Source organism: Schistocerca serialis, chromosome 2 (assembly GCF_023864345.2).
Source record: "Schistocerca serialis cubense isolate TAMUIC-IGC-003099 chromosome 2, iqSchSeri2.2, whole genome shotgun sequence".
NCBI lineage: Eukaryota > Metazoa > Arthropoda > Insecta > Orthoptera > Acrididae > Schistocerca > Schistocerca serialis.
Window position 1 is genome coordinate 632,034,244 of NC_064639.1, and position 26,522 is coordinate 632,060,765.

Here is a 26,522-nt window from a genome sequence, read left to right on the forward strand (position 1 = left end):
TTGACAGATTTGACTAAACAAGTGAACTACGAACACTCAAACAAACTTTCAACTTGACTGCTACACTTATATGAACGCTAAATAAGCCACTTGCTGCTACTTGCGCACTGCTGACACACTGCTCGGCGGCAGAAGGAGACTACGCGACTTTACACTATTCAGTTACTAAAACGCGATCCTACTGCATTTACTAGGCAATCTTGTATTTTAATAACCGTTTAAATTTTGTCGATTTGTTTGCGCTCTCTGTAGATTAGTTCAGACGTTCTTTGCAAAACAGTTTTTAGCATGGATAGGGACTGCAACTGCTGTGGTCGGATGCAGGCTGAGTTGGCATCCCTTCGCTCCCAGCTTCAGGCAGTGTTGGCTTCGGTCACACAGCTTGAGGCTGATGCCAATGGGCATCACTGTGGGGGTCCGGATGGGGGTTTGTCGGGGACGGCCAGCTCGTCCCACGCATCCCCCGATCGGACTACGACTGTGGTTGCCCGGGATACTGCCCGCATTGAGGCTGATCCCTCGCCTGTGGTAGAGTGGGAGATCGTCTCAAGGTGTGGCAGGGGGCGAAAGACATTCCAGAGGGCTGAACGGAAGGCCTCTCCAGTTAGTCTGACGAACCGGTTTCAGGCTCTGTCTCAGGCTGATACTGATCTTCGGCCTGGCATGGCTGCTTGACCTGTTCCAGAGGTTGCCCCTCAGTCTGCAAGATCCGGGCGGTCGCAGAGGGTGGGCTTACTGGTAGTTGGGAGCTCCAACGTCAGGCGCGTAATGGGGCCCCTTACGGAAATGGCAGCAAGAGAGGGGAAGAAAACCAATGTGCACTACGTGTGCATACTGTGGGGAGTCATTCCAGATGTGGAAAGGGTCCTTCCGGATGCCATGAAGGGTACAGGGTGCACCCATCTGCAGGTGTTCGCTCATGTCGGCACCAATGATGTGTGTCGCTATGGATCAGAGGAAATCCTCTCTGGCTTCCGGCGGCTATCTGATTTGGTGAAGACTGCCAGTCTCGCTAGCGGGATGAAAGCAGAGCTCACCATCTGCAGCATCGTCGACAGGACTGACTGCGGACCTTTGGTACAGGGCCGAGTGGAGGGTCTGAATCAGAGGCTGAGACGGTTCTGCGACCGTGTGGGCTGCAGATTCCTCGACTTGCGCCATAGGGTGGTGGGGTTTCGGGTTCCGCTGAATAGGTCAGGAGTCCACTACACGCAACAAGCGGCTACACGGGTAGCAGGGGTTGTGTGGCGTGGGCTGGGTGGTTTTTTAGGTTAGATGGCCTTGGGCAAGTACAGAAAGGGCAACAGCCTCAACGGGTGTGGGGCAAAGTCAGGACATGCGGGGACCAAGCAGCAATCGGAATTGTAATTGTCAACTGTCGAAGCTGCGTTGGTAAAGTACCAGAACTTCAAGCGCTGATAGAAAGCACCGAAGCTGAAATCGTTATAGATACAGAAATCTGGCTTAAGCCAGAGATAAATTCTGCCGAAATATTTACAAAGGTACAGACGGTGTTTAGAAAGGATAGACTGCATGCAACCGGTGGTGGAGTGTTCGTCGCTGTTAGTAGTAGTTTGTCCTGTAGTGAAGTAGAAGTGGATAGTTCCTGTGAATTATTATGGGTAGAGGCTACACTCAACAACCGAGCTAGGTTAGTAATTGGCTCCTTTCACCGACCTCCAGACTCAGCAGCATTAGTGGCAGAACAACTGAGAGAAAATTTGGAATATATTTCACATAAATTTTCTCAGCATGTTATAGTCTTAGGTGGAGATTTCAATTTCCCAGATATAGACTGGGACACTCACATGTTTAGGACGGGTGGTAGGGACAGAGCATCGAGTGACATTATACTGAGTGCACTATCCGAAAATTACCTCGAGCAATTAAACAGAGAACCGACTCATGGAGATAACATCTTGGACCTACTGATAACAAACAGACCCGAACTTTTCGACTCTTTAAGTGCAGAACAGGGAATCAGTGATCATAAGGCCGTTGCAGCATCCCTGAATATGGAAGTTAATAGGAATATAAAAAAGGGAGGAAGGTTTATCTGTTTAGCAAGAGTAATAGAAGGCAGATTTCAGACTACCTAACAGATCAAAACGGAAATTTCTGTTCCGACACTGACAATGTTGAGTGTTTATGGAAAAAGTTCAAGGCAATCGTAAAATGCGTTTTAGACAGGTACGTGCCGAGTAAAACTGTGAGGGACGGGAAAAACCCACCGTGGTACAACAACAAAGTTAGGAAACTACTGCGAAAGCAAAGAGAGCTTCAATCCAAGTTTAAACGCAGCCAAAACCTCTCAGACAAACAGAAGCTAAACGATGTCAAAGTTAGCGTAAGGAGGGCTATTCGTGAAGCATTCAGTGAATTCGATAGTAAAATTCTATGTACCGACTTGACAGAAAATCCTAGGAAGTTCTGGTCTTACGTTAAATCAGTAAGTGGCTCGAAACAGCATATCCAGACACTCCGGAATGATGATGGCATTGAAACAAAGGATGACACGCGTAAAGCTGAAATACTAAACACCTTTTTCCAAAGCTGTTTCACAGAGGAAGACCGCACTGCAATTCCTTCTCTAAATCCTTGCACAAACGATAAAATGGCTGACATCGAAATAAGCGTCCAAGGAATAGAAAAGCATCTGGAATCACTCAATAGAGGAAAGTCCACTGGACCTGACGGGATACCAATTCGATTCTACACAGAGTACGCGAAAGAACTTGCCCCCCTTCTAACAGCCGTGTACCGCAAGTCTCTAGAGGAACGGAGGGTTCCAAATGATTGGAAAAGAGCACAGGTAGTCCCAGTCTTCGAGAAGGGTCGTCGGGCAGTTGCGCAAAACTATAGACCTATATCTCTGACGTCGATCTGTTGTAGAATCTTAGAACATGTTTTTTGCTCGAGTATCATGTCATTTCTGGAAACCCAGAATCTCCTATGTAGGAATCAACATGGATTCCGGAAACAGCGATCGTGTGAGACCCAACTCGCTTTATTTGTTCAAGAGACCCAGAAAATATTAGATACAGGCTCCCAGGTAGATGCTATTTTTCTTGACTTCCGGAAGGCGTTCGATACAGTTCCGCACTGTCGCCTGATAAACAAAGTAAGAGCCTACGGAATATCAGACCAGCTGTGTGGTTGGATTGAAGAGTTTTTAGCAAACATACACAGCATGTTGTTATCAATGGAGAGACGTCTACAGACGTTAAAGTAACCTCTGGCGTGCCACAGAGGACTGTTATGGGACCATTGCTTTTCGCATTATATATAAATGACCCAGTAGATAGTGTCGGAAGTTCCATGCGGCTTTTCGCGGATGATGCTGTAGTATACAGAGAAGTTGCAGCATTAGAAAATTGTAGTGAAATGCAGGAAGATCTGCAGCGGATAGGCACTTGGTGCAGGGAGTGGCAACTGACCCTTAACATAGACAAATGTAATGTATTGCGAATACATAGAAAGAAGGATCCTTTATTGTATGATTATATGATAGCGGAACAAACACTGGTAGCAGTTACTTCTGTAAAATATCTGGGAGTATGCGTGCGGAACGATTTGAAGCGGAATGATCATATAAAATTAATTGTTGGTAAGGCGGGTACCAGGTTGAGATTCATTGGGAGAGTGCTTAGAATATGTAGTCCATCAACAAAGGAGGTGGCCTACAAAACTCTCTTTCGACCTATACTTGGGTATTGCTCATCAGTGTGGGATCCCTACCAGATCGGTTTGACGGAGGAGATAGAGAAGATCCAAAGAAGAGCGGCGCGTTTCGTCACAGGGTTATTTGGTATGCGTGATAGCGTTCCAGAGATGTTTAATAAACTCAAGTGGCAGGCTCTGCAAGAGAGGCGCTCTGCATCGGGGTGTAGCTTGCTGTCCAGGTTTCGAGAGGGTGCATTTCTGGATGAGGTATCGAATGTATTGCTTCCCCCTACTTATACCTCCCGAGGAGATCACGAACGTAAAATTAGAGAGATTAGAGCTTGCACGGAGGCTTTCAGACAGTCGTTCTTCCCGCGAACCATACGCGACTGGAACAGGAAAGGGAGGTAATGACAGTGGCACGTAAAATGCCCTCCGCCACACACCTTTGGGTGGCTTGCGGAGTATAAATGTAGATGTAGATGTACATGTAATCTTGGTTGATGTGCATGGGAGGCAATGTGACAGAGAGATAAAATCCATAACATAAGGATTTATCGTGTAGCCGCAAGGAAGTCTTGACGAAAGAAGACGAAGTAATCATAGCAGAGGCTCAGATGGGACAAGCATGGTGAAGGAAATCGGTGACCTCGGTTTGGAAGGAGCCAGTCCGTTAAACACCTTAGGAGACGTAGAAAAACCTCGGAAAACTTAAATGAGAAGAGCCGAACAGTATAGGTCTATCCCGGGTCTCAAACAGGGAACGTGGTCTAGAGGTTGCGTCTTTGATTCATAATCAAAACGTCTTCGGTCCCGGGTTCGACCCCGCCACTGCCTAAATTTTGATACATTATCAGCATTGGCGGCCGAAGACTTCCGGCATAAGAAGTCAGCCTCATTCTGCCAACGGCCTTGTCAAAGAGGGAGGAATAGCAGATACAGGTTCAGGGCACTCTCTTGTCCTAGGGGTGGGAAATTGCCACTAAGGCGGAACAATCAGCAATGATCAACGACATGAGGATGCAGAAGGCAATGGAGACCACTGCATTAAAGACACGTAACATGTATCCACAGGACATGTGGCCTGCAATTTAACAAGTGTCATGATGATCTCTCCATTGGCAAAAGATTCCGGAATAGTCCCCGATTCGGATCTCCGGGAGGGGACTGCCAAGTAGGAGGTTACCATGAGAAAAAGATTGAATAATCAAAGAATGGATAACGTTCTACGAGTCGGGGCGTGGAATGTCAGAAGCTTGAACGTGGTAGGGAAACTAGAAAATCTGAAAAGGGAAATGCAAAGGCTCAATCTAGATATAGTAGGGGTCAGTGAAGTGAAGTGGAAGGAAGACAAGGATTTCTGGTCAGATGAGTATCGGGTAATATCAACAGCAGCAGAAAATGGTATAACAGGTGTAGGATTCGTTATGAATAGGAAGGTAGGGCAGAGGGTGTGTTACTGTGAACAGTTCAGTGACTGGGTTGTTCCAATCAGAATCGACAGCAGACCAACACCGACAACGATAGTTCAGGTATACATGACGACGTCGCAAGCTGAAGATGAACAGATAGAGAAAGTTTATGAGGATATTGAAAGGGTAATGCAGTATGTAAAGGGGGACGAAAATCTGTCATGGGCGACTGGAATGCAGTTGTAGGGGAAGTAGTAGAAGAAAAAGTTATAGGAGAATATGGGCTAGGGACAAGGAATGAAAGAGAGGAAAGACTAATTGAGTTCTGTAACAAGTTTCAGCTAGTAATAGCGAATACCCTGTTCAAGAATCACAAGAGGAGGAGGTATACTTGGAAAAGGCCGGGAGATATGGGAAGATTTCAATTAGATTACATCATGGTCAGACAGAGATTCCGAAATCAGATACTGGATTGTAAGGCGTACCCAGGAGTAGATATAGACTCAGATCACAATATAGTAGGGATGAAGAGTAGGCTGAAGTTCAAGACATTAGTCAGGAAGAATCAATACGTAAAGAAGTGGGATACGGAAATACTAAGGAATGACGAGATACGTTTGAAGTTCTCTAACGCTATAGATACAGCAAGAAGGAATAGCGTAGTAGCCAGTACAGTTGAAGAAGAATGGACATCTCTAAAAAGGGCCATCACAGAAGTTGGGAAGGAAAACATAGGTACAAAGAAGGTAGCTGCGAAGAAACCATGGGTAACAGAAGAAATACTTCAGTTGATTGATGAAATGAGGAAGTACAAACATGTTCCGGGAAAATCAGGAATACAGAAATAAAAGTCGCTGAGGAATGAAATAAATAGGAAGTGCAGGGAAGCTAAGACGAAATGGCTGCAGGAAAAATGTGATGACATCGTAAAAGATATGATTGTCGGAAGAATAGACTCAGCATACAGGAAAGTCAAAACAACCTTTGGTGACATTAAAAGCAACTGTGGTAACATTAAGAGTGCAACGGGAATTCCACTGTTAAATGCAGAGGAGAGAGCAGATAGGTGGAAAGAATACATTGATAGCCTCTATGAGGGTGAAGATTTGTCTGATGTGATAGAAGAAGAAACAGAGGTCGATTTAGAAGGGATAGGGGATCCAGTATTAGAATCGGAATTTAAAAGAGCTTTGGAGGACTTACGGTCAAATAAGGCAGAAGCGATAGATAACATTCCATCAGAATTTCTAAAATCATTGGGGGAAGTGGCAACAAAACAACTATTCACGTTGGTGTGTAGAATATATGAGTCTGGCGACATACCATCTGACTTTCGGAAAAGCATCATCCACACAATTCCGAAGACGGCAGAGCTGACAAGCGCGAGAATTATCGCACAATCAGCTTAACACCTCATGCATCGAAGCTGCTTACAAGAATAATATACAGAAGAATGGAAAAGAAAATTGAGAATGCGCTAGGTGACGATCAGTTTGGCTTTAGGAAAAGTAAAGGGACGAGAGAGGCAATTCTGACGTTACGGCTAATAATGGAAGCAAGGCTAAAGAAAAATAAAGACACATTCATAGGATTTGTCGACCTGGAAAAAGCGTTCTACAATATAAAATGGTGCAAGCTGTTCGAGATTCTGAAAAAAGTAAGGGTAAGCTATAGGGAGAGACGGGTCATATACAACATGTACAACAACCAAGAGGGAATAATAAGAGTGGACGATCAAGAACGAAGTGCTCGTATTAAGAAGGGTGTAAGACAAGGCTGCAGCCTTTCGCCCCCACTCTTCAATCTGTACATCGAGGAAGCAATGATGGAAATAAAAGAAAGGTTCAGGAGTGGAATTAAAATACAAGGTGAAGGGTATCAATGATACGATTGGCTGATGACATTGCTATCCAGAGTGAAAGTGAAGAAGAGTTAAATGATCTGCTGAACGGAATGAACAGTCTAATGAGTACACAGTATGGTTTGAGAGTAAATCGGAGAAAGACGAAGGTAATGACAAGTAGTAGAAATGAGAACAGCGAGAAACTTAACATCCGGATTGATGGTCACGAAGTCAAGGAAGGAATTCTGCTACCTAGGCAGTAAAATAACCTATTACGGACAGATCAAGGAGGACATCAATAGCAGATTCGCTATGGCAAAAAAGGCTTTTCTGGCCAAGAGACGTCTACTAATATCAAATACCGGCCTTAATTTGAGGAAGAAATTTCTGATGATGTACGTCTGGAGTACAGCATTGTATGGTAGTGAAACATGGACTGTGGGAAAACCGGAACAGAAGAGAATCGAGGCATTTGAGATGTGGTGCTATAGACGTATGTTGAAAATTAGGTGGACTGATAAGGTAAGGAATGAGAAGGTTCTACGCAGAATCGGAGAGGAAAGGAATATGTGGAAAACACTGATAAGGAGAAGGGACAGGATGATAGGACATCTGCTAAGACATGAGGGAATGACTTCCATGGTACTAGAGGGAGCTGTAGAGGACAAAAACTGTAGAGGAAGACAGAGATTGGAATACGTCAAGCAAATAATTGAGGACGTAGGTTGCAAGTGCTACTCTGAGATGAAGAGGTTAGCACAGGAAAGGAATTCGTGGCTAGCCGCATCAAACATCAAACCAGTCAGTAGACTGATGGAAAAAAAAAAAAAATTCGTGGTGGTTGTATGTCCTGACTAACATTAAATTTAATGAGTACCATATTAAGCATATCGTATCTGAGTTGTTTACTGCGCAGTGATAATCGAAAGTTACTATACCCGTTTGTTTACCATCTAATACCATTTGCTTTGTTTGCTCTGTGGGGCAGTGGAGGCAAATTTACCTACGGACGAACGAAAATTTTCCAGTATCGATCTCAGAATACTGAAAGAAAATCGTATTGTGTACATAGGATGACGCGCTATATGTAGTGCTCAAAATAGACTGAGGTATTGACCTTCATTTATATTACCTGGTCGACTTCGCCTCTTCGCTGTAGCAGGTTGTCTAAATATGTCGAATTGTAGTGTGTATCGTAACTATATCGGCGAGTAAAAAAGAACATGATGTAATCGATTTTATTACTGCAGAAAACACGCCTCCATTTGAAATGCACAGAAGATTGAAAATTGTCTACGGTGACAATGGTATCGACGTCAACAACGCACGATGTCGGCTGGTTCGTGTTCTTAATGTAGGAAACGACTTAACGTGCGTGGCAGAGGGCGGAGTCGACGACCAAGTTCGGCAAACAACAAGACTCATCTGAAACGTGTTGATGAATCAATCAGTGATAATCGTCGGCTAAAACAGACACAGCTCTCGCGTAAGTGCGACATGTAACGAGCGTGTGTGCAGTGCATGGTATATCATTGCAGAACTGCTGTACAGGAAACTGTGTGCAGGGTTTGTTCCTCATATAATCACTGCTGTCATGAAACAGAGGGGACTAGAACACTGTCAACAACATAGTAACAGATGATGAACGTTAGGGTTCTTCATTCTGAAACTGAAAGCCAGGGCATCAAGAGAGTTCCGCCAGAAAAGATCGCCGCCCCCATAAAACTTCTCGAGACCATGCCATCAACAGGCAAAGTGATGCAGATAGTTCAAAGTGCATCTGAAATTCATGCCTCTGAATCCAGATACTCGAAAATTTTGTCCACATGTGGGACACCAAAACCTTTAGCATGACATTAACAAACCACAAACAACGCTGTAATGCTTTGGATTCACTGCCATCGATCGCCTTCTATACAACTCCAACTTCTCCCCGCCCGATTTTCATGTGTTTACAAAACCTGCAGAATACCTGCGAGGATTTCACTTTGATATTGATGAAGCTTTGCTAGCTGAGCTGATACTGTGGTTCAGTCAATAAAGTCAAACATTCTACAGTAACAGTCTTTCCTTGGGAGAAATGTGTTCATCGCGATGGAGGCTATGTTGAGATATAAATATGTAGATCTGAAGAATAATGATGGAGAATGTTAAGAAAGTTGGTTTTATTTAAAAAGTTTATGATTTTTCTCATACAAAATTCGGAGGCTTTACTTTTCAGCACGCCCTCTTACGAATACTCGAATTGAGCACCAGCTGGCTAAACGGTAGCATCACACCACATAATGGTATCGAAACAAACCATTAGAAATAAACCTCGGAATCTACTGCTTACATCCGCTGAATTATGTGAAAATAAGAGTACTGTCGCTCACAAAATTTGTTGTAGCAAGAGCGAAAATGTGCTCGACAAGTGCAGTGCATCTGAAAAGGAACGTGCTTTTAGCACTGAATGGATACACAAAACCTGTGTGCTGATGTTCCAAGAACTTCTTTAATGTATTTCATAATGCATTTACCAGACGTTGGCAGTATGGAGACAGCGCTCCACAAACTTTAAGGTATTACATGTTATATAAGTCTATAATTGGCCATATCTCAGTGTAGCAAACAATGATTGAGCACTAGTCTGAACATCTACATCTACATGGATACTCTGAAAATCACATTTAAGTGCCTGGCAGAGGGTTCATCGAACCACCTTCACAATTCTCTATTATTCCAATCCGGCATAGCGCGCGGATAGAATGAACATTTATATATTTCCTTACGAGCTGTGATTACCCATATTTTATTGTGGTGAGCGTTCCTTCCCAAGTAGGTCGGTGTCAACAAAATATTTTTGCATTCGGAGGAGAAAATTGGTGGTTGGAATTTCGTGAAACGATTCCGTCGCAACGAAAAACGCCTTTCTTTTAATGATGTCCAGCCCAAATCCTGTATCATTTCTGTGACACTCTCTCCCAAATTTTGCGATAGTACAGAACTTGCTGCCTTTCTTTGAACTTTTTCGATGTACTCCGTCAATCCTACGTGGTAAGGATCCCCCACCGGGCAGCAGTTTTCTAGAAGAGGACGGACAAGCGTAGTGTAGGCAGTCTCCTAAGTAGGTCTGTTAAATTTTCTAAGTGTCCTGCCAATAAAACGCAGTCTTTGGTTATCCTTCCCCCCGACATTTTCTGTGTGTTCCTTCCAATTTAGGTTGTTCGTAACTGTAATACCTAGGTATTAAACTGAATTTAAGGCTTTTAGACTGATAAATCGCGTAACCGTAGTTTAACGAGTTCCTTTTAGCACCCGTGTGGATGACCTCACACTTTTCGTTATTTAGGGTCAACTGCCACTTTTCGCACAATTCAGATATGTTTTATAAATCGCTTTGCAGTTTGTTTTGATCTTCTGATGACTTTAGTAGTCGATAAACGACAGTGTCATCTGCAAACAACCGAAGACGGCTGCTCAGATTGTCTCAGCAATCGTTTATGCAGCTACGGAACAGCAAAGGGGCTATAATACTACCTTGGGGAACCCCAGGTATCACTTCTGTTTTACCCGATGACTTTCCGTCAGTTTTTATCAACTGTGACCTCTCTGACAGGTAATCACAAATCCAGTCACATAACTGAGACGATATTCCATAAGCACGCAATGTCACTACGAGCCGCTTGTGTGGTACAGTGTCAAAAGCCTTCCGGAAATCCAGAAATACGGAATCGACCTGAAATTAATTAATCTTGAGATCCGGAAATAGTAACAAAAGGTCACTAATCGGGGGATTTATTACTTCATATATTTCTTTTAATTTCAAACTCTTATACATGTCCTAAAACCTAAACCCCTTTGTTAGACTTATTTCTGTTAGTGATTGCAACATTCGTCAACTAGACCTTAGAGCTGGATAAGATAATTTTGGGGCACCTTCACAGGTTTAGAGGTAGACACTCACTTCTTCCTTTACTTGAACCACCTATAGGTACAGCTTGAGATAATGATTCTAAAGGAGAGGAAGCTGTGGAGTTAGAGATCGGTGAGCCCACTGAAAATGCACCCAGCTCTTTGTATGGTAATGGAAGTAAAATAAGAGTACAGCTAGATAAGGCCTGATGGACGTTGTGTATGGGGTAACGGAGGTAAGATAGAAGTAGTTTTAGAGTTACATAAGGGCCCTGGTAATGTATCAAATTCTGCAGTTGGGTTAGCTGATATTCAAGGAAGGGCATCTGCTTCAGACGGAATTTCATTGATGCCTTTGTCTGTTTTTAGTAAAGATCGGAGAGTTTCATCACTAAACATATGTGAATGTAATGGCCCAGCTTCTGTGTCTACAGAGCCCATGATCGCATTATTTAAAGTTGCAGCTTTTCTAGTGGTAATGTTGAACAACCTTGCAATGATTTGTGTTACCATCACTTGCTCTGGACCATTAGCAAGAGAGTCAGAACAAGATTTTATATACGCAGTTTTGATATGCCCGTGAAATAACACAACGGTTGAAATCTGTGGCTTCTGGAACATGGAAACCCTAGGACAGTTGTCAAGATACGTCTGAGGAAAGTAAGAGCTTTAGAAGGCAGCTGAGTAGTATGTTTATCCATTGTTGTTGTTGTTGTTGTGGTCTTCAGTCCAGAGACTGGTTTGATGCAGCTCTCCATGCTACTCTATCCTGTGCAAGCTTCTTCATCTCCCAGTACCTACTGCAACCTACATCGTTCTGAATCTGTTTAGTGTATTCATCTCTTGGTCTCCCTCTACGAATTTTACTCTCCACGCTGCCCTCCAATACTAAATTGGTGATCCCTTGATGTCTCAGAATATGCCCTACCATCCGGTCCCTTCTTCTAGTCAAGTTGTGCCACATATTTCTCCCCTCTCTAATTCTATTCAATACTTCCTCATTAGTTATGTCATCTATCCATCTCATCTTCAGCATTCTTCTGTAGCACCACATTTCGAAAGCTTCTATTCTCTTCTTGTCTAAACTATTTATCGTCCACGTTTCACTTCCATACATGGCTACACTCCATACAACGACTTCCTGACATTTAAATCTATACTCGACGTTAACAAATTTTTCTTCTTTAGAAACTCTTTCCTTGCCATTGCCAGTCTACATTTTATATCCTCTCTACTTCGACCAGCATCAGTTATTTTGCTCCCCAAAATCTCAAAACTCCTTTACTACTTTAAGTGTCTCATTTCCTAATCTAATTCCCTCAGCATCACCCGACTTAATTCGACTACATTCCATTATCCTCGTTTTGCTTTTGTTGATGTTCATCTTATACCCTCCTTTTAAGACACTGTCCATTCCGTTCAGCTGCTCTTCCAGGTCCTTTGCTGTCTCTGACAGGATTACAATGTCATCGGCGAACCTCAAAGTTTTTATTTCTTCTCCATGGATTTTAATTTCTACTCCATTATCAATAAGCAGAAGTATTGGGTTTCCTTCCTATTGGTTATACTTGTATAAGGAAATGCTCCAACCACTTTACAAAACATTCAGCATTTTTCCAACCAGATTCATGGTCACCTCCAATAGACTGCGTTCTAGCCTTAGGGGGGGATAAAAAATGGAGTTAGGAACTCCACTGTGAATAAATACGTTCACTGTGATGTTTTCGAAATCGTAAGTCACAAAGATTTCATTTTAGTTCTACATTAAATGAAAAATAAATGTAGAAAATATAAATTTAAAATGAGATTTTCGAAAATAGTTAAATATGAGTAAAATCAGAGCTTACTTCAATGCGACTTTTCTTATTTTGTATGGTAACGTAAAGTAAGGCATTAGGCGAACCTATTTTTCTGATATTTTGCTCCATTTTTGTCAATCTGTCTTCCTCTTAAGCACTGTCCCCATTAGCAGGAAGACAACAGAGAGAGAGGCTGGTAAGACAACGAAATCCCCATTTTAGCTTCTTCATAAAGCGCCATATTAATAGCAGTCGACAATTGGGATACCGAATTAAACATGCACCAAATCTCACTGAATAATTTCATTACATCGTTACTAAAGCAACAGTAAATCTATAAGCCATAAGAGCATTCGACAAAAATTCATTAATGTACATGTCTTACTTACATGAAACTTATCTAACCTGTAGGAAAAATTGTTAACAATAACAGAGTCTACTTCCAAGCCTCTGTTGTTAACAAAACAAAACGACCAAGAGAGTGCAGTGCAACAGACATAGCTGCAGAGTTGCGCTAAGGGAGCAATACCATCGCGCACCAAGCAGCATCTGCAGAACTATCGGAGAAACGCTGACTTCGTCGTCTTAGACTCTTCGTCAACATCGCGTTAACATCCTTAAAGAAAAGCCAACTGTGGAACAAAATAGAATGATATTAAATGGTTACGATCGGAAGTTATTGGTACGAAGCTACGCGCTACGAAGTTGCAGTAAAAACATACATTGCTGTCGTATGCACAATATACGTATATAAAACCTACTGCACGAACATGATTGTAATACTGTACAGTTAACATATATAGCGTAATGCCCAGCTGCAGTGTCAGTAACAGCAAACAAATTTCAATAGCAGACAGACTGACCGCCTGGTGCACAAGTTAAAAGTCGACGAAGATGCCATGAGGTGCCAGTACAGTTTAATGGCGGAATACGGTGTAATCAATAATTCAAAAAGAGGAAATTCCTCAAATTTTAATTTAAAACGAATCGTGTAGCCAAAATGGTTACAGCTATAAAGTTATTGAAATACGTGTAATGAAAATTGAAGCTGCAAATATAGAAGACGTCTACACAACGCCTAATAATATAAATTAATAGTAACAGAGTTTGAAATATTAACACTAATATTTTTTTATTCTTAACAATCTTCATTATGATTTCTACTTATTTATTCTATTTAACGTTGCTGCATTCCGTAATTCTTCTGTCGTGTGACATTTTCTAACGATTTCCAGATCGGAACATTACGATGTAATCGATTGAAATAAGTAATCTATCATTTCTTTCTACATTGCGGTCTTGGCTAAATAAAGATTTTAATAAAATCTACCATATTCAAACTCTTTCGGTCTCTCTTTCCATACCTAAATGTGAGCGGAATTTTCTTCGCCGTGGAAGGAGTGTGTAACTCGTAGAAAGACATTTACAAGGAAAACGTGGATGCAGCAGTACGATAACCCCCGCATTGCCAAAGATGATAACGCTTAATATGGGACACGGAAACAAGAATACAGCTCTTCAAGTACAAGGATAGTCATTCTCGGAACTGTTAGCCAAACTGTAGGATAACCTTCGTTAGCGGGTGATAAAACTGTGGTCCTGGTATAAATACAACCCAGAAAACAGTAGTAGGGCATCCCGAGCACCATGAAGATTTCTCTGTTGCTTGTTATTGGTAAGTATTAGCAGAATATGTATTATTTGATTCCGATACAGCTTTTTCCTTTCTTCCCTCCTTTTTGCATGCTTTCTCAGATAGTGATTCGGGCGAAACACTGTTTCTATATGTGTCGAAGAAACGTTTATTACCACAATTAGCGAAGTATTCGATAGAAACTGAACAGAACTTAGAGTACAGAGGATGCATGAGGAGTGTCTCTTCATTTAGCTGTGCTCACGAGAAACGCTGAGCATATACGCTAGCGACGGTTTTACGAGTTGTCTTTATCAATAACTTAAATTCCCTAAAAGTATGAATAGAGAAGTTACCAATGTTAAGAGTTACAGTCTAGAACTTATGTACCAATGAGTAGTGAACTTGGAAATGGAGCGCGCAACGCAGGAGAACACTTTTTGTGCAATTTGAAGATTAAAAAGAGCGAAATAGATTGTAGTGAATGTTGGACTTCGCAGGATTGCAAACTGAAAATGGAAAGGCAGATTACATGGAACCAGTGAAATGACTCGGGTGTGAATATAGCAGTTAAGGAACGATCCATCAAAAAATGTGAGTAGTATAATCACATTGCATGCTGTGACAGTAGAGAAAACCTGATGGACCTTAAGAAAAATTCACTTTGTGTACGGAGTAACAGATTTCCTCTGAAATTGATGTACGGAAAGAGGTCGGAAGGACATGAAAAACCATAATATATGTCAGTGTTAGTTACAGCCGCAAACATTTTGTTGCAGTAGCTGAAGATCGAAGTTTTATAGTAAGAGGTTGGAATTCGTCCAACATCTGCGTAATGCTTTCGCGCTTACTGAAGAAACGCACAATGAATACCCTTGCTCTTCATTGTATATTCCCTGTCCTCTCTATCGTTCCCAAACATGCGTACAGTACTCGGAAATTGATGGATGCCATTTGTTTCGTGGATGAATTACATTTTCTTAGGATTCGTCTGATAACCCATCGCTTGGCTTTTGCTTTCCTGCAACCAGTTTATGTGAACCAAAGTTCGATCCCTTCGGCCAGTTACTCATTCATGTATTTTAATGATTCCAACGATTCTTTACCAGAAGTACAGCTGAACAGTAGTGGGGCTCTTTACGTAGTTCTGCGCAATACATTACATTTAATTACGTTGAAGGTCAACGGCCGCGCTCAACACCAACAGCCAGTCCATTCCAGGTCTTAATTACGATAGTTTTGTGACGTAGACTGTACATGTATCATATATGCACAGTTGTTTTTCTTACTACTGCAATTGCCTTTCCACCTACCGATTTTGTTCTGTTATGTTCTACCTCTTGAATCCTGTCTGCAAGGACGTACTGAGTACAGCCAAAGTTCTGGTCAGACATTCGGTTTGCTCGAACTTTGTTCAATAGTCGACAATGTGGAACTGTATCGATTGGCATTCGGAATTCAAGGAACATGGCATCATCGTGTCGGCTCCGCATCTCGTGGTCCACCAGAGCTGCGTAGCATAAGATCTCTGTTTCCAAAATTCGTTTTGATATCTATAGAGGAGAGTTTAGTTCTCCAAAAATGTCATAGGGCGTTGTCATTAAAGCTTTTTAATTACTTTGCAATAGCATGACGTCAACGATATAGATCCTCAATCTTGTGCATTTTTCTGCAGTCACTTGGTACCGTCTGTTGGTCCTGAAATCTACGATAAATTTATGCTGCGAGAGGAGCAAGTTCTATGCAGAATCTTACAAAAATCACGTAAGATCCTGATATCTTTCCACTACTGAGCAGTTTTAGCTGATTTCCTTTCGCGTTATCGCTTATTTTCATATACGCCATTTGGGCCGTGAGATAAATGAGAGGCAGTACCTTATAACGACTTTCTGCGGTGAAACATTTTTCGAAGACGGAACTCAATAACCCGGCAGTGTCTCTGTCATCTTCCGTGTATGTTCCAATACAGTCCCTGGGTGAGCTACTGACTTTACCAAAGACTAGTATCCCCACGGTTTTGGTAAAGCTTTTCGCATTCTTCTCCTTAAGATTACATTCGCTTCTTTCAACTTTAGTTTGCTAACAAGGCGTTGACGTCTGTTAAATCTCCAGTGGAATCTGTCTTAGCTTTCGTATTATCTTTGAATCCTACAAGGGCTGTCGATCACTTCACGGCCTTTTTCGGTACTTACAGGTCCCCGGAGCTGAATATTTGAATATGTGAGCTAAAATACTCTGCGGTTTGTTCCTGTTTTTTTGCTATTGTGTAAAAAGAAGTACCAAATTATTCACTGAAATAAAAGAAATAAATATTTCATATGTTTCCGATTTCATACAACTGGACACAAAACCTATAGTCCACTACCACAGCTAAAAAAGCCATTGCAGCTACAAAGAAGAAATCGCTAAAGACAGATTGCGTAGACGAACTGAAGTTGTTAAACTCATAAACTTATTTAAGCATTTCCTTAACTAATTTTTCTTTTTCTCATTAAATAGTAAAATTCATCAACCATATTGGATGGCCACAGTGTCTTCAATAACTTTCACAATAGCAAATATTTTCATTAATCACCAAGACCAGGTGAGAATTTGTATCTTGTTACCCTGTTTGGAAATGATAGGGAGATGATACGTTCATTTTAATCGAATTTGTCACCACTGATACATGTAATATCATAATTTTTTCGGTAACGTAGGCAAGAAGATTCCTAGATTTATATATAGAAAATACAACAGGTTTAATTTCTTACAGAGGAGAGATAGCTTCAAGCATTATAATCCCTGTCACATCACGCCACCAAAGACTGCATATAAAACGGTAGTACACAGTGTCAAAAAAAGCTACGTTCAGCATATTGAACAGGGAGAAGTAATTCGACATCAAAAACCAAACAGCAGTAGCTATTTACTATCCCAGTTCAATGACAGATGAAAAAATTTGAGGTTCTGTGAAAGAAACTTACGATACAGGAAACATTTCCCACGGATTACCAAAAAATAGGACACTTACTTTCTTTGCACAAAATAAAAGTAATTTTGTTCACAAACAATAACGTTAGCCGGAATTAGCCCAGATTTCAGACGCAACGACAGTGGAAAGAAAATCTTGGAGATTTTTGTGTGTATAGAATCCCATGTAAATCTTGGTCAAGGCACTAAATAGTATAGACAGGCAGATACGTTCACATAAGATAGCCTCAGCACATCAACTATTACAGACGTAACCAGTCAGCTATGGAAGCTCGCATGAAAATAACTTGAAATCTATTCCCTAAGACAGAGGAAGGTGCTAGGATAGTACATCATGTAATTGATTTAGTACTATATTCGAAATTCTTTTACACTGTAGAAAGTCAGGGAAAAAATCGTTAATGAACCATTAACTTTTCATATTCCTCCAGTGCGTAATTACTGTATTAAATTCATACATATTTCAGGTTCTTAAATGTTTATCTCAAACTTAATTAATGAAAATTCTTGGAGATTTGCCTAATTTTTAGAATAGTACATAAAACTGTTTACCACCAATAATTGCTATTTAAAATTTTATTTATTGTTGGTGACATCAACGATAAATAAAGGTATAGTATGAAAGGTAATGGTTATTAGATGAAATAGAACATCTTTAGCTGTATGCTAACCTTTTGGTAAGCATTAATGTTCTAGTATCTTTCTCCTATGTTACGATTAACCCTCCACCGGATAATATGTGTAAGATTTTCACAAAGTAAGAGAGACGGTGCATCCAACGGATGCTCTGGTTAAGTCTGTTTAGATGCTTTAGAAAACGAAACAAATAAAAACGATACAAACTACCGTCTTCATCTACGAGAGAGTGATGTGTAAATGCGTAATAACTTACAGGTTTTCAATGGGTTTCATATTTTACCTTGATGGGTAAGAAAGGCAGTTAGAGATTCAGTCCACTGGAGAATGGGGTTTCTTCAGGCAAGTACCAATTAACTGAGAGTGAGGCAGAGGGGTTTTCAATATTTTTTGACCACGTGTCGTTCTCTAGAGCTGGTTGTTCGACGTCAGCAACAGCGAAGAGGTCAAAGTCTTCAGCCAAATATCAGGTTCACTGGTGGTGAGCCGGAGGAAGTCATAATTCCTTAATGTTTTTGGAATGGCACTTACAGTTCCGACATTCGCCCTGCTACAAAGGAGAAACTTCCGAAGCCTTGGTGCAGGACTCAGGGAAAAGAAATATTATTCAGTTTAATCCTCGGATAATAACGCTCAAACAGTAACTTGGACATCCAGTGCATGTGTTTACTTATTTCTAATGTTATATCGTTGCCGCGTTCGACGTGTTCAGCGTATTTTTTATTTATTCGCTAGGTTGTTGTGATAATGCCCCATATTACAGCTAAATAACGGGTAAGATAGTACTGGAGCATAGAAAATCTGCTTTGCGAGGCGATTTTAGGTTTCTCTATATGCGTCACAATCAATGGTAACCTCACGAAAACCTTGGTTAGATGAGCGATGTATGTAAATATATTCTTTCATGTGTACATCCAGTTAAGGCGATGACTTCCTCGATAAGTGCAGTGTACTCACCTATGCCACTGTCATTACCATTATCGGTGGAAAGTGCTCTAATTTCTAGGAATGGATTTCATCTGCGAGATTCTCATTCGATACGTGTCAGTAGTACTAACTGTCTTTTCTTGGGTTAAGTACTATAGCTGACTACCAGGAACTGAATTAGTGGAACCAATCAAAATTTTTACTGTGTCTGAAGAAGATAACAGAATTTCTTATGTGTACTCCGTTTCATTTCCGTCTCTGGTCAAAAATTATCCTCGAAAACTATGTTTAACAAAGTAAAAACTATATTTTATTAATAACTAGCTCAATTTATTCCACGTACGTCTTTCCTTTCTTCGTTAAATAGGAAATATATCTTCGGTTTTGCCTGTTGTATCTGTACCAACATGCGTATGGCTTCGTGTTGTGATGCAGTATGCCATCAGATAATAACATAAATGTCACAAATATCCTTCATTATATGATTACAGCTTTACTGATTATAGTCACATCGGTTTCTTGTTAGTCGTAGACACAAACAGTCTCAGAGTCACACCACTAACTAATAGTGTAACATTACCATCCCGTGCAATATACGACAGCAAGTGGCAGACTCGTGCTACAAGTAAAGTTGCACTGTATCTCCGTAGAGTGACGCTGGTACCTGGGATCAAAATAGTGGTTTGAATGGCTCTGAGCGCTATTGGACTTAACTTCTGAGGTCATCAGTCCTCTAGAACTCAGAACTACTTAAACCTAGCTAAGGACATCACACACATCCATAGCCGAGGCAAGATTCGAACCTGCGCCCGTAGCGGTCGCGCGGTTCCAGACTGTAGCGCCTAGAACCGCTCGGCCATCCCGGCCGGCAGGTACCTGGGATCACATTACCAGACAGTAGCATCGAGTTGCTAGACAATAGAGTAACACTAATAGCCAGTATACGACAGCATTATTATAACTATGCTTATTTATTTCAGCAGCACTCGTCGCTGTGGCGGAGGTGTGCGGTCAGCCGGTGGAATCGGCATCTGGGAAAGTGGAAGAACTTCAAAGATGGAAGAGGGACGACGCAGACGAGGATACCATATGCGTCGCGGCAGACAACAAGTACTACTTGTATGCTAATTCGCTGAAGCTATACACTTGTTACAACCAGCTCCCGAAAGGTAAGTTACTTTGAATAACACTATTTTCTGTGCACGGATGATAAGATTGTATCATGGAAAATTGGTTATCCCTCCCTGATACTGTGTATAAATACCTCCCCCTTCCCCTAGTTTACGGATATCAACACGATGTGGTTCTTCACCAAAACAATTCGGAGGAGTTTGCTACTCCTAGTTAACGTAGTTTTTCCAGTAATTTGCGATCCACTTAAATATGTTACAATCTTTGAATCTCCTAAAATTCTAAATCAGGGTTCTTTAATTTGGATTATGTTTCATAGCGCGATGTGAAGAGTTCTATTGGCAACCGTTTGACAATTTTAGAAGATATAATTCAATAGGCGATGGATGTTAGCGCTAGTGCCGTTATCGGTATTGTGTTATCTATCTTGACTGTAAGTGTTTTGGCAGCTCTGCACCTACACCTTCTCGACGAGTTATTATAAGGTGTCAGACAAAGTACACTACTCACTGTACTGGGTGGGAGGCCGACAGTGGCGTCACTGCACGTAAATTGTACCTTCCATACGCCTACGGACAAATTGAAACAGTCACCCAAGATTTTAAAAAAATTCAAAATTTAGCAACCCGTTGACTTTGCGGTTTTTAGAGATAAAGAGTTATGTAGATCGGACGGTGGTGAGGAAGTGTTCCGCCTTACTTTTTTTTGTTTCTTAAGAGAAAGTACATACGACTGTATGTATTTACCGAGACGACGTATTTGCCATTTATGTGGTAATAAATATGCAACCAGTCGCTTTTTTAGGTTTTTGATACGTTATATTAGACAATATTCATATTTTCGAGTCACTTCAGGCTCATCACCAGATGGAGTTGTTACGAGAACGTTATGTTGTGGACCAAGTGTAGATACAGCCTGTGCTGTTGATGCTGACTGAAATGACGGAAATTTTATACACAGTCTTTAGCAGCACTTGGTTTTACACTGACTCACAGAAAGTAGCCAATGGACCTTTTTACAAACAATATGGATATGATATATATTACATTTTACTACATCACGGTCTTCCTTGTAAGAAACTTTTAGGGACGACGTACGACGGACATAGAAGGGACTTTTTCAGATGCTCTGTACTCAGTCAGTGTCTCGAAAACAATACGGAATTTGGTTTGACTACGGACCTACCCTGTCCGTTTCTTGTAAGCTACACTTGGAACGCGAACGTAATTTGTATGTTACACAGCCAAACGTTCTTCAACGCAGGTAAGTCGCTAGAAATCGTACTTCGGTTGTTGGAAGGGATGACACTTCAACTGACCATGCAAAAGTGATATTCTCAGTGATTATGCCTTAACAAAACTATAATAATCGTTTCATACTTTAATTTACAACGGTTCTCCAGTACGAGTTTCATAGTTTAAAATCCATTTCATCAGTCCGCAGCATATGTACTGTGCTGGCTCTGCGGAGTGCGGATTGCGGAATAACACATGCAGGACGAAGTAAACGCTTGGGACCGCTTCACGTTGCTTCGTTCGAATGTTACGGCCTTACCGTGCCGCACTGCTGTCGCAACAGATCGCTCAGAATAAGGTGCTACGGTTATAGGGGACTGGTGGTGCTCACCATTTCCCAACTCACCAACAAATTAGGTCCCGCATGTGCTCCTCATTTGGTACGAGCCACGAGGCACGTGTGGCTTATAGAAAGCCACGTTAACAGCTTCATTACCCTTATTGAGTGACTTCGTTCTAATAACATTCTCACTCTCTCGAAATGCACCACGGGTCAGGTTTACTCGCATGGTCAATCTGACAAAGAGCGGCGTACTGTCGAGTCGGCAAGGATATGAAGCTGCAAAGATAGCCCACTCGTGAGCAGTTAGACAGGTTGCTCCATTATCACGGCACTCCCAGCAACATTCACCACCTATTAAAGTTGTTTCATTAAAATTAGTGTCCAAATGTGACATGGTACTTCCAGGTCCACTGAAGGGAAACCTTCTCAAAACACATCAAGCGAGGTGCTCAAATAAATACGAGATGGTGACGAAATGGAGCTGATACATGTGGGGACGACCCTATGTAGTGCATGTATTACCAGGGTGCCCTCGCATTGAATTTTTTCTTACTTCTTACGTTTATTAAAACATATTTCCTTATATTTGTTGCAGTTTACGTGGTGAAACCAAAGTCTCAATGTCGATCATCTCTGTCAGACTGTCCCACGAGTTAGGTGTATTGCAAGTCTGTAAGCTCAAGTTGACGGCGCGGACTACTCTGCGAGTGGGTGAAGACCAGATGGCTGTCCTGCTGTCTTCAGAGAAACCAATATACTAAAAAGGACAACAGAACTTACCTCTTTTACTCACAACCAAAACCGGAGGAATGACCTCATCCACTTTTATGACAGTTTCTGGTCGCTAATCGAATTTCAATAACTATCAGCTTTTTTTTTTTTGTTATAAGAGAAACTGACTGCAAGGATTAGTATTTAATAACAATGGTTTTGGCTTTTTATATTTCTGTTGTTCTTGTAATAGTTTTATGTAGAATCAAATAAAGAGTACTTCCATTTCACCAACTGTTTTATTTCAACTGTAGGATGTATTTCTTTATCTACGGCGAACAATTGAGACTTTGAACACACGGTCAAGTTTACTTCAACGCAACTCAACAATAACCAATCAAACACAAATTCTGGTTTGTAATTTCCAACATATTTTATTTAACAATTGCATGACAACTGCAAATTGCTGTTACCCCAGAATAATATACATAATTGCCCCAGAATTTGAAACATTACTAAACAGGCAAAATCTTTACTGGCGTCAAAGCCCTTCCCAAACAATAAATACAGTAATTTTAAAACCTTTTTACATAAATTAAAAGAGCCATACACACAATAAACGGTTGACTGAGGAAAGCTCTCAGAAGGTCAGGACACCTTTGAAGATATAACAACGGAAACAACACACAATTTATTTTTCTAAATAAGTACAATAATAGGCACCTTTCAGGTATCAGAAAATTGCAGTGGTAAGTAATGGAACATCAGAGGTGCGCAGAAACTACAACTGAGATCTAGCCTGAATGAAAGCTGAAAGGAACGGTGAAGATGAAAAGACGAGTGCCTCGGCGCCACCTAGAACAAATATTCGCCGAATAATTGGACTCTGCTGATTAACACAGCGACTGCGCTATCGGTTACAATTCACTGGCTGCCGCCAAGGCGTCGTCCCCCAGTTACACGACCAGCTACAACGGACGAGGCGCACCGCTGATTATACCACTGAAACAACAACATATTACGACACAGCATATGGTCAGTATCCACAGCAACACAACCCTTAAAACATAAGAAAAATTTCAAAACAGGAATACAATTACTCCTTGCAGCCAAATTAAATATCTTGCAATCAATGTCTACAACAACAGTTCGCACTGCCTTTGCACAGGAACCACGATACATAAACATTCACCATGAGAACACTGCAAAACGTGTAGAAACCAGAACGCGTACTCTGTTTTATATTCCTAAATAATAATAATTACATAAAAGAAGAAAAACAATGTCATAAATCTCTAAATTTTACAAAGGAATACCAAAAGGCAGGAAAAAGTCCCAGAAAATCTAATCTGTGGTTATTTCGGAGTGCACAGGCATCCATTTACATATACGCTTCTTCCCTCTGTCTCAAATGCGTCCAAAACAGGCAAGCCACTGATCAACAAGTTGTGCAACAGTGGTCAACAAGAAGCACATAACATGCGCGTCAAAACTCTGAGAGAGCCGTTAACGTTCGATTCTGTAGCGTATCCGGTTGCAGGCTGATACACTTCGAAAGCCACTTTCACGGGTTCATATCATTTAGCAGCACAGAGGAGACCATCGCCCTCTCACTAAACGCAGTAGACACCCCTGACCGCACGCACATTTCCGTCCGCAGCCCCATTGCCGACGTGACAAAAAGAGTCACAGCACGCTCAAAGAGCGACCCCCGACAACCGGACTCCACGTCATCTCCCCACAGCGACGTGCGCGTAAATAACCGAAAAGCTACCAAAGAGGAAACTGCGGCTACGCGATACAGAGTCGATCGCAGAGATCTTTCATGAATACAGAGAAGTGACTGGCGCCACATATTAACGATGACTGCGTATTGAAAATATGAGTGTCAAATGCATTTCATCCCTTCATGCCAACCTCGTACAATCCCAATACCCAGGTCCTGCCTTAACACGTTGACTTCCACGAGTATACCGGAGGCAACAGCAGAGATTTACGACTGATGAAAGAATGAGAAATGTTTAACAGAGTCAAGACGCAAAAGGGAATGGAAACCACTGCCTTTGGGACATATAATATATAGAGCTTGTGACCAACAACTGAAATGTCCCACGTTGGTCTCTCCTTTGGTAGAAAACTCCGAACTAGTTAGCGCCCCCATTCGGATCTCTGGGAGGGCACTGCCAAGGGGGAGGTCATCATGATTAAAAGGTTGAGTGAACAACGAGAGGATAACGGTATACGAGACGGGGCGAGGCGTGCCAGAATATTAAATGTGTTAGGGAAGCTAGAGGATTTGAAAACTGAAATGCTAAGGCACAATCTAGATATGCTGGGAGCCAGTGAAACGGAAAGAAAGAAACCATTTCTGATCAGACGAGTACAGGGTAATATCAACAGTAGCAGAAAATGTTGTAACGAGATTAGGATTCGTTATGAATAGGAAGAAGGCGCAAAGAGTGAGATATTGTCAACAGTTCAGTGACAGGGTTGTTCTCAGCAGAATCGATAGGAAACAAAAACCGGCAACAATAGTTCAGGCATAAATGCCGACGTCGCAGGGCGAAGATGAAGAGACAGAGAAAGTATATGAGTATATTGAACGGGTAGGACAGTACGCAAAGGGAAATTAAGAATCTAGTAGTCGTGGGCGGTTGGGACACGGTTGTAAGGGAAACAGAAAAGAACAGGTTTACTGGAGAACATGGAGGACGGGTATGAGGGGATTACTGTTTGACGACCCGTCAACGACGAGATCATTAGTGACGGAGCATAAGCTCGGATTAGGGAAAGGCGGAGAAAGAAAGTGGTCGTGCCCGTCGAAAGAACATTCCTACATCTGCCTCAAGGAATTAAGGGAAATCACAGAAGACATAAATCAGGATGGCTGGACGCGGGTTTGAAATTTTGTCCTCCCGAATGCGAATCAGTGTGCTATTTACTGTGCAACTCTGCTCCGTACGGAATTTATTTGGGCTTGCTAATAGCATTGAGAGAGGAGAAAGACTGATTGCGTTCTGCAAAAAAAATGCAATTATTAATAGCGAACACTCTGTTCGATTATCACAAGGGGACTACTTTTACTTGGAAAGGCCAGGAAATATGGAAGGTATCAGTTAAATTACGCTATGGTCAGGCAGAGATTCTGAAATCAGACACTGCACTGTAAGGCGGACGCTGGCCTAGATGTAGATTCAGATCACAGTACAGTAGTGATGAAGAGCAGGCTGAGTTTAGCCAGCAAGACTGAATGAGCAAAGAAGTGGGGGAGGAAATATTATAAAACTATGTGATGGGTTTGAAGTTCTCTGAAGCTCTAGGAATAACTCAGTAGGTAGTTAAGTTTATGAGAAATGTACATCTCTAAATAGTGGAGTAACAGATTTTGGAAAGAAAAAGATAGGTGCAAAGAGGATAACGGCGAAAAGACCGTTGCTAACAGACGAAATACTTCAGTTGATCGATAAAAGAAGTAAGTACAAAAATGTTCTTCAGGTAAAATCAGGAATACGCTGAGACAAGTCACTAAGGAATGAAATACATAACACTTGCGCACAGAATAGAAGCTAAAACTGTTGCACGAAAAATCTGAAAAATCGGAGAAGGAAATGACTCAGCATACAAAAACATCAAAACAACCATCTGTGTAGTTAGAAGAAATGTTGGTATTATTAAGAGTGCAATGCGAATTCCATTGTTATATGCAGAGAAGAGGAGTTCCCTCAGTCTTCTGAGTGGTTTGTTGCGGCCAGCCACAATTTCTTCTCCTGCCCCAACCTCTTCAGCTCAGAGTAGCATTTGCAACACACATCGCCAATTATTTCCTTATGTATTCAATATCTGTCTTCCTCTATAGTTCTTGCCCTCTACAGCTCCCTCTATTGCCATTGAAGTCGTTCTCTGGTGTCATATCACATGTTCTAGCATCCCCTCCGTTCTTCTTGTGAGTGTCTTTCACATATGCCTTTCCTTTCCGATACTACGCAAAATTTCATCATTCCTTACCTGATCAGTCCACCTAATTTTTAACATTCGTCTGTAGCACTACATCTCAAATGCTTCGATTCTCTTCTGTTCCGGTTTTCCCTCAATCGTTCATCTCTGAAACTACTTTGTTCAATTAAGGCCTATGTTTGATACTATTAGACTTCTCTTGACCAAGAATGTCTTTCTTCCCACTTTTGGTCTGCTTTTGATGTCCTACTTGATCAGTCCATCATTGGGTATTTTGATTCCTAGGTAGCAGAATACTTCGTCACCTTCGTGATCATCAATCCTGATGTTAAATTTCACACTGTACTCATTTCTGCTGCTTCTCATTA